The following is a 10737-nucleotide window of genomic DNA, read 5'->3' on the forward strand; positions in this document are numbered from 1 at the left end:
CTACACAACCACCTGCAGCCTACATCAACTACATTTCACACCACTTATGTAATATGCCCTACAGGGCACATCCCAAATATACTCTGCACCCCACACTCTGCATCACACTCTACATATTCTGCAAAGCAGGAATCTTAGAAAATCTATAGCCTATGAAAACTATATCCTGTACCTGTTCCGCTAGGCACCACCAACACTGTACACTAGTAGACTACCTACAACTCTACCTGCAACCTACACCATCTACACATGACACCACTTGCATTATACACCCTACAGCACCCCTTATAATCTGCTCTGGCAGCCAGTTACACCATCTTCTCTTTTCCACCATCTGCATCCTACATCATTGCCCTCACCACCCAAACATGCACACAATACCCAGACGCAGCTCCTCCGCTAAGGCAGAGGAGCGTCGCCCTCCTCCCGTCAGCTGCAGCAAAACTTTTACAACAAACAATAATAAACTATGTTTATTATCAGTTTCTTATAAAAGGGCGGGGCCACGGGCGATGACAGGGACTGAAGGGGAGTGAACCGCACTCCTCCTCAGTGCGCATGTATGTTTGGCTGGCTGTCTTGGGCCAGCCAAACACACACGCGCACTAGGCTCTCTCCAACCTGGCACTCTTTTGCCGGATTGGAGAGAGCAGGCACAGCCTCCCAGTCTGCCTGACAGCACCCTGGCATGGCGCTCTGACCAATCCAAATGCTGCAAATCAGCAGTGTTCAGATTGGCCGCAAAGCAGGCTGGGAGCCTGTGCCAGGGGCTGCAGTGAAGGTGAGAGGAGTGGCGCGGTGGTGGTGGCTGCAGCGGTGGCAAGGTGAGTGGTTTTTATTTTATTAAACTATTTTTTTCTCCTGTCCACCAAGCACCACCCTGCCCCCTAAACATGCCATGTGCTGCTACTGACTACACCACAGCTACACCCTACACTACTGCAAAAGCCAAACTGCACCCACCCCTTACACTTACACCACCTACAGTCTTACATTCTACCCACACTACACCACACACTATGAATTATAGCAGCACCTACACTCCCATCATGCCTCTATAGCACATCATTTGCCTTGCCACCTAAATTATCAAAACCTACACCCAGCACCCTACATCCTCTACTTAACCTGTACCCTGCATTATCCACACTCTACACCACCAACCCCTGACACCCTACACCTTGTGTAAACTACAAGATCTACACCCACTACCACCTCTGTCCTACAAAACCTACACCCTACACCACATACTCTTGCACAAACAGTACCATCTACACCACCACTACTCTGTGTTCCATATTCCTACAACCCCTACTCAATTTAATCCACACATCCAATGCTACTCGTTCACCTTACATCCACACAAACACCACACAGACTACAATAACCAGTACACCACATATATACCTTCTGTTCATGCACATGAACTACTACTTACACCACATACATGTACACAACTACTTTCATCTATGTTTTTTAAAATTTGTCAAGAAAATATGTACCCTACTTGATTTACATTTAAACATTTTTAAAGAGAAATCCCAGTTCAGTTCCACCAAAGTTTACTGAAAGTTGCACTTGTTTGCATTCACATTAGGCCTGGTCGAAATTTTGTTTATGCCAGAGTTTCAGAGTAATTTCGGTAATTTGCAATACTCTTTTTATGAAAAATTGCCATTGCTTAATTATAAGTAATTTGGTACAAAAATTCTGACTGCAGGAGCACAGGATCAACAAATTTAGCAATAGCTCTTTTTATCATTTAGTGTTTTTTACTTAGCACAAAATCCACCCTTGTGTGGACACATTGGTACATTTTGGTTTAAGAAAATAGTGCTAAATGCTGGGTTGCACCCCCTGCGTAATTTGTTTAGTCTAGCGTAATTTTCTGTAGTTTTTCAAAATTACACCACACTAAATAAGGCTAGTTATGCTCTCTCCTACTTCTCACCATGATCATTCAAAGACAGACAATAGCACAATTGTGCTAGGGCATGCCTTAATACGAATAAGTGAATGATGAACATTTGGGAGGCAGAGTGAGATGTTGTATTGGTGACCAGCTAAAGTTCAGGGGTAAGCACGAATACAGGGAAGGAGAAGTCTTGAGATGGGTTACGCAAAGACGCAACAATATGTTTCAGAATAGAAATAAATTAATGCCTTGGCTTAGCATGTGACAGTGAACAGTAAATAAGGCATTGCTAGATATCTTCTCTTAACACCCCAAAACAGAGTCACTAATCTTGAACGTCCAGCAATGGGCATCAGTCCAAGCCTTCAATTTCACATTTTTCTGTTTCTACAGCATTGTTGTACCTTTTCTGTGCCACTTGTTGGAGGAGTTCCTGGGATACAGGGGGGGAATGAGGCCCAGAGTCAATGGCCTTCAACATTCCCTTTCAGTGTAAAAGGTCAGGCTTTGGGCTAGACTTTTCAACTGCTCAAAGGAGGTGGGGCATAGAAGGGAGAACACTATACGATTAAACATAACATTTGATAACATAACATAACATAAGGCTCCTAATAAATACACAGTTACTCAGTGAGGTTACTTGCCCATAGGACTAGTTGTAGTTTTTTTTGGAGGATTGGGAACAGCCCTTTGGAACCATTAGTTACCGCCAAAACTTCCTTCTATAATACTTGCTGTTCCAAATCAGGGCCTCTTTCTGAACTACAAATCATTAAAGAAAGATCTGAGAACTTAAAGGAGGCCAGAGCTCTGGTAAGGTCCAGAGCATTGGCAAAGCCAATTGGTCTGGCATTGGCTACCAACCTTTTGGCAATTCTTATTTTGTTTTGTCATGGTTTTTGCAAAACTTGATTGTTTGGGAAGCTGTCAGACCCTCATCAATCTAAACAAAAATTTTGGATAAAGGCAAACATGTTTTTGTCTCAAGAAAGTCCACATTGCCTTAGTACTCCCTGGTGCTTAAGGGGGTACTTTGTGTGAATGGGCTACATGCAGTCACTCAAAGTGAAGTTAGCTAGTGACTAAAATTGGCTAACCCGTTCCTCTATACTGTATGCTTTAGTGAGTGGAAGCACACTGTGAATCATGCAACAACAGCAGCCCAATGCATGAAGAAAGATAGCTGAAACCCCTTTGTGTACACATGTTGTACATATGAGTTTAGTAGAATCAAAAGATTTTGACTAACACCAGACCCAAAAAGTGACCTCACAGTTACAAAGGAGCTCTTGTACAATCTTAAACCTTAAACCTATAACACACCGTGTGTGGGGGATACTGGGAGCAGGCCTCTCTGGCCTCTTCCAAAGGTGAGTAGGTCGCCGGCTAGTAGGTCTACTTCGTGGACATGGAAAATGGTAGTGACGTTCGAGTGTTCAGGGACAAGTGAGGGAGTTCCCTTTACGGGCTAGGTGGTCTCACACACATTATAGTGTCATGCTTCATCATTTGACCACCTAGCCTCACCCAGGTAAGATGATACCACCTGGGTGGACTCAACCTCGTTGTTAAACGAACTCTGAGGGAGTGCTGAAATTTTATCTTTCTTGATAAAACGGGATCCAGTTGAAGAGAAAATAGATACTAAAATGTACCTCACAAATCACCTATATGATACAATAATTGAATAAACGTGTTTGTTGGTAAGATTAAAAACAATATGTGACAATCTTGAACTTAATAGTCTAAGGTGTCTTACAGAATTCTATGACCAACATGTTTCTGCCTTCTCCTTTAGCCAAAAAACTGGTCTGGGTCATCCGTCAGGTCCTAGGATCCCTACTGTATATGCGATTAGCTAACTATGCTAGATCGTGAGCAAATGCATTAAAATGCACACAGGCCCTACCTGTTTGACGTGTCTGAGGAAGGCCTAGAAGGGAGAACAAAGTGAATGAAATATCAAACCGTGGTGTATATGGTGCATGGGAGAACTCACTCCACATCGCTGCACACTAAGGTGGAAAAACCATGCCGTGGGTCACACAAAGGATCATGCAAAGCTATTCTAAATAATGTTACTAGGCTTATGGTAAAGCCCTCAATATGTATATATACTCAACGCAGGAACTCTAACCCTGTGGTATAGAGGCTGTATGCCTCAAGTCTGGGAACGGCGGGTGGGGAGTTGCTAGCCTTAACCTCCAAGCTGACATTTTAAGAAACAGCACCACAAGAAGAAGAAAGGGACGCACACATAAGAACATTCACACATCACTCACACATCGAAGATACTTCACGCCCTATTTCCCCTTCAGACATTCCTACTTCTAAGTCAGTACCAAATCTCATAACACGTTCTCTCTTGTTTTCATTCTGTCGTCATTTTATCTTTCTTTTCTTTTTCTTTTGCACTGTTATTGGTGCTCGCTTGTCATGCCATAGACAGAAGTCTGATTTTGTAATAAAACCCTCCTTTCAACCCTCGTGTGAAATGGCACGAGTGAAACTCCACTGATACAATCAGGACCAAAGCACTACAAACTGGCTGTTCCTGGTTATTGTGAGTTGGAAGCAGAGAAAAGGATGGATGAACTTAGCAGACTAGAGGAGGTGTGAAAGTAATTTTTCCACTAAACTCTGAATGATAAATCCCAAACTTGGTAGAAGTTCTGTCACAGAACAATTCCTTTATATCTGAAATTGACATGTTCATGTGCAAATCAGTGTTCCTTTTGGTGATTTATTATGCTTTTGTCAAAAATGTCATTGGTTTTTAAAAGATTTTTGTTTGACCTGTTTTGTAATTGTAATTGTACGCTTACTACCATTGACATAGTATTGCAATGCTTTTTGCTACTATGACCTAAGGTTAGAGGTAAATCGGTAGTAGATTTGTAATAGATTAGTAATATGTGCATCTTTTTCCTTGCAGGATTAGTGGTGTTAAGTATGTGCTCATGAGATCTCATGCATTCATTTGAGTGATTTGAATAGACATAGATTAATTGAAGTGGATTAGTAAGGGGAAGATGTGAGATGTTATTGGAAGAGGGGGAGATGTGTGCCTGTTAGTGGTATGCATTGGATAGAAAATAGGGAAGAGCACGGACATATACATTAGTTAGACACAAAATACACATGACACTTATTCATATCCCTATACATATACACACATTTCACTGTGCAGGTCGCCACTGTGTAGTTGTAAACTAGAGGGCAGATTTAAGAGCCCCTAGCGCCATCTTAGTGTCGCTAAAGCGTCATTTGTTTTACGCTAAGGCGGCACTAAAGTGGCATTTTCCCCATCCCATATTTACAAAGTGGCGCAATGCATGCATTGCCCACTTTGTAACCCTTTGCGCCACATTATGCCAGTGCCAGGCATAATGTATGCACGGGGGTGTTTCCCCATTAGGGGGGCCAAATAAATGGCGCAAGGAAATCTAAGAGATTTTGCTCAGAGCAGGCATTAAAACAGGGCATGCTATTGATTACAATGGGCCCCTATGTACTCTGCAGGAGTGGCGCCAACATTTTGGCTCTACTCCTGCAGATTACATCTGTAGCATCAAAAGAAATTATGCTATTGCCCCCTACCCTGCGCCATGGTGCACCGTATTTTAAATACGGCGTGCACATGGTGACCGTAGGGGGGGTGCCAAAGGGTGCAAGTAAAGTGGAGCTGCACTTTGTGCACCACCACTTTTCCTAAAAATGACCCTAGGTTTCCATAGGAAACTGATACTTTGGTTTGCTAATACATTTAGCTCCATTTGATGAATCTTAACAAAACTTTCTGAAATAAAAGGTGCATCCATCTCACCTCTTTCCTAGAAAGTTTGGGATTGATCCTACAAGCAGGGGCAGAGAAAAAAGAGGATTACAAAACACATATTTCCAACGCAATTTCCCATAGAAACCTTAAGTTTGGCAGGAACATTTTTAACAGATGGGGTTTAAATAATGAGGCAAAGCATTTAAAGAATTCATCTAGAAAACCATTTAGGCTGAGGGCCCATCTGTACAACTGAGATTGCACTTAGAAGCTCTTCTTCAATAGGCAGGAGCTCATGTTTGGTCCTATCTTTGTCTGATAGCTGCAGAAGCAATAAACCTCATATCAGAGGAGACGGAAGCTCTTGTTCAGGAGAAGGATGATCTTTATTCACTGTGATAATACTGTGCAAACACCTGAGCAAATTTCACTGCGTCTATACTCTACAATTTGGAGCTATCACAAATACTTGGGAACACTCTAGAAACCGTCCCTCTAGAGGAGTTCATCAGATTTATTACAAAACTCATACACTCTATGTTGCAACACCATCCATAGAAGTCTGGAAGCTTGTAGGACAAGAGGTCAGAGGGATTCTTTAGCCACCTCCAAATGTCACAACAGAACACCCCATTTAGTGTATAAATATTCTTCTGCAAATTAAAGTATACTCCCGTCTATGGAATATATCTCTGTTTCTTTTAATTTACTCTTGTGACCAATGTATGCTTTGGTCTTTCCCCTAGTTATTTCTTTCAAGGCTTCCCAAAGTGTACTTGTGGGGGCAATTGAACCCCACAAATATTGACAGAACTGCATTTCTTCTCTGAGATATTTGGTAAACTCATCATCCATTAACCACCAAGCGTTCAAAAACCACATCTATTGCCCAACCCTTCATTCCCACCTCTGTGCAATGTAATGGGTGAGTGTTCCAAGATACCCCTTGCCAATATGCTTGGCCCAAGAGATATCTGCGGTGGGAGGCATTAATGATCAGTTCTGGAAAAGGAACCATGTTATGGTGAATAAATGCAGCATTTATCCACCTAGTACTGTATTCGCCAGTGGTTGATGCCCAATCGGAGAGTGTAATATTTCAGTGAGGTCTTGCAAAATGTGCCCCATATGTATCCAGCACCTTGTCAATTACTGCATTAAAGTCTCTCCCAATGACTCCTAAGAGTGCTCTGCAGCACATCAGTGAGAACCCCCTTAATTTTACGCAGAACACCATGAGTCATTGTTGAGGGTGCATAGACATTTATTAGTGTCCAAGGATACCCTCCACCACATGCACATCACTAACATGAAGCAACCTTGACTGTCTACTGTATCCTGTTCTATCACTAGGGTGGCATATTTCAAAACCAAAATTGCTATCCCATGAGTCCCCACCTAAACCCAGAGTGGAAGACCCTGTGGGAACCAAAGCACCCTATAAAGTTCTACTTAGTGCTTACCAAGTGTATTTCTTGCACCATTGAGACATCAAGTGAGTGAAGTTTTGCATATTGGAAAATTGATCCTCCCACGCCTAGCAGACCATTCAGATTCCAATAGAGGATACCATACCCATGTTTATTACCTAAGTGTACCCTGTGTATAAGTGAGCACCACGAGGCTTCTTTGGAAGCAGATAAACAGTCAGTAGAAGAAAATCAAAATGTACTTCTACAATTTTTACCTGTAACACCTAACCTTGAACAGTCTCCTTCTACACTTCCATCCATGAAGTATCTGTGGTTCCCAAACAGGTTCCATAAACTATTTTAAAAAAACAAGTTGGGGTGTGCCTTCCACATTCAATGACCCCTAGAAATGCAACAAAATGTACTCTTATATCCCCTGTAAATAGAATTCATTGAAAAAAAAGGTAAATGCCCTGTTACCTTTCCATGACCCAATCATCCATCTAGTCAACAATTTTTTACCTTATTACTTGTTCAGTCCTAGAGGCTGCATGGGGTGTTGTTCACTTATTTGTCCTTTCACTTCACCCACTGACTTTTCTGTGTCATCTGGACTTCACTGTTGTCATGTGGAGGGCGGTCTCCAAGATCTCATTTCGAACCTCTGTCTCTTTTTTCCCACACTAATGGAGACCTCTTTGCATGGGTTTCAGTTCCTCTGGCTAAAGATGCACAATCCATTACTGACACAATATCATGGAAAACAATATTGTTGACAAAAATATAATGTCAAAAATATTGTTTACCACAATATAGTGCTACTATACTTATAATGGTAAGAACCAATATATTAGAATAAAAATACCTTTGGCACTAATATTGTCAGAAAATACACAAATATATTGATTTTTTAACATAGAGTTTAATGTTGTAAATGTTAAATATTTTAATATATAAATGTAATGTAATGTAAATTAAATAAATTCCAGTGATATTTAATACTATATCTAAATATATACTTATATAAAACTCACAAACAGATATATATGTAATTGATTAATTTAGGCAAATAAAATAATAAAAATGTAAACCACAAACAACACACTTACTACAAATACTGTAAACATTAAATTAAAAAACAGTATAAAATATTTAAAAAACTACAATTAATGCTATAGAATGTATTTAACCAATATTATGAAAACTATTGGAGTCCAAGAATATTAAATATACTATTCCCACTTTAGTTTGTGCAACAGTAGGGAAAGTGTTGAACTTTACTGGGCCATATTTACGAGGTCCTTTGTGTCACTGGAACCTCACTTTTAGTGACAGTCCGGCAGCTCACACTGCAGAGCCATATTTACAAGGCCACGTAAAGCCACGCTGCATGGCTTTTTATGGCCTTGTAAATATGGACTGAGTCAACGCAGCGCAAGTTACTGTGTTAACTCGCCCTGTGACAGGGAAACGTGCTTTACAGTGCTTTGTGGTTGGTGTTCCCATGTAACATCTATGGCATTTGACATATTCACAGATTTACAAGGTTTTGAACACCTGGGAATGCGTCAGAAGCCTGCAACTAATTTTTCCCCTTTTGTATCAGAGCTGCACTCTGCAACCCGCATAGAAAAAGGAAAACCCCTCTTGTGATTGTTTTTGTGCAGGAAGGTATCCCTAAGACGAGCCACGACCTTCCTCCGAGAACAAGGGGTTCGCTATTGCTGGGGACACCCTTTCTGCCTGGTGTTTGTCTGGAACAAAGAGACAGAAGTCATTCACACTTTGGGCGAAGCCCGCGCCATTCTAGGCTTTGAATCTATATCAGATGACGAGAATCCACAATCCAAGACCCAGTCACTGGCCATTTTTCCTGCCAAGCCAAACTGGCATTTATGTGCTGCCAAGAAATCTACAGCGAAATCCTCGGCATCCAATAGCCACATGGAGCGGGTCCTACGACAACTCCAGCGGCATGGGAGTGCAACTGGCCCTCAGAATGACTGAACACATGGGTGGATCCTTCTGACCCACAGATCGTGCATGCACCCCTTGCTGAGGCGATCCAACCCTTCTCCGACATGACCCTAACGTCGGAACCACAACAAGAGCATCACAACACTGACGTGCGGCGGAGCTCCCTATATTCCCCAGTGTGGCTGCAGAAATGCTAGACTGTAGTGGACATGCTTCCAAGTCGCTTGACACTGTTGGCTCCCAGGAGTGGGATGATTACTTTTTTGTTTACTTTATAACTCTTCCCTACCCCTTCCTCAGCACCTTCACCCTTTGCCTTTCTTGTAGGCCCTAAAACAGATTTAGAGCTTCAGTAGGGACACCTGAATCACACACACCACTAGACTTCCTCGCTCCTCCTTGTAAACTGTGCTCAATCACTCACACGTTACATAATTAAGATACTTAGCCTCAATGCTTGGGGCCTCAATGCCCTGGTAACGCATAAAGCCCTTCTCACCATGCTTACAGACACCAAATGCGATGTCTGCCTTCTTCAGGAAACACCTCTTCTCAGGAGTGATTGGCATTACCTACAATCTCGCTGGTTTGTTTGCCTGTTTTTCTCCTCAGGCCCTCAGACACAATTTCCCGGCTGTGTCCAGAACTGACTGGTAGACCACTTTCCCTTCATATCTCCATCCACACACATACACTCACAGGGGCCACAGTATTTGCTCCCAAGGATCATCAGGAGCCCTTCCTCCTGGACGCTTTGGCAAAGGTCAAGATGTCCCCGGACACTGATGGAGACTTTATTCTAGTCCCAAACACTCTCATGAGCAGGTCGGTTCAGAAGCTCGGACAAACTGGGGCCGTTACTGTGGCAAGTCTCTAGTGGCTGAAAGATATGGGACTCGAAGATACATGTCGAGTAAAACATCCCACAGATAGTGGTATGCTTTTTACTCCGGCAAACCTACACCTGCATAGGCTTCTTCCTTGTGATGCCCTCAGATCACTCACCTATTGTTCTTTTGTTGAGCACCCCACATACCGCGTATCAAGTTGGCAACTGGCGGCTTTACACTACTCTATTGCAATATGATACAATCAACATGGAAATTGTCATTGCAATACACACTTCCCTTGACCTTAATGACACCTCATTTTCTCTCCTCTGGGATACCCTTAAAGTGGTCACTATAGGGCACTTTCATATCCATCTTGGTAAGATGCAATTACGACAGGAAGGATAGAGGCAACAGCTAGGCGAGCAGGTGAGGGACCTTGAGGAGGAGCACAAAAGGACAGGCTCACACCGTGCACACCCTCAGCTCGCAGTGGTACACAAGAAGCTCAAGGCTCTCGATATGGACAACAGAGAATATGCGCTATTAACCATGAAACAGAAATTCTACACCAGGCTTAACAAGGGAGGAAGACTGCTAATACATAGGCTGTGGGCCTAAGCTCTCAAGCGTAGGGTACCTGGAATTGCAACGGTATGAGGGACCTAGTCTGCAGGACTCCCAAATAGCTCCAGAATTTGAACGCTTCAATGCTTCGCTGTATATGGCGGAAACCCTGGACATAGCTGTAGGCACACAACTGCCTTGCTTCCATACCCCTGGATTGCATTCCAGGCCATGACTCCTCGCATCTGGATAGAGATG

This window comes from Pleurodeles waltl, chromosome 6 (assembly GCF_031143425.1).
Source record: "Pleurodeles waltl isolate 20211129_DDA chromosome 6, aPleWal1.hap1.20221129, whole genome shotgun sequence".
In the NCBI taxonomy this organism is placed as follows: domain Eukaryota; kingdom Metazoa; phylum Chordata; class Amphibia; order Caudata; family Salamandridae; genus Pleurodeles; species Pleurodeles waltl.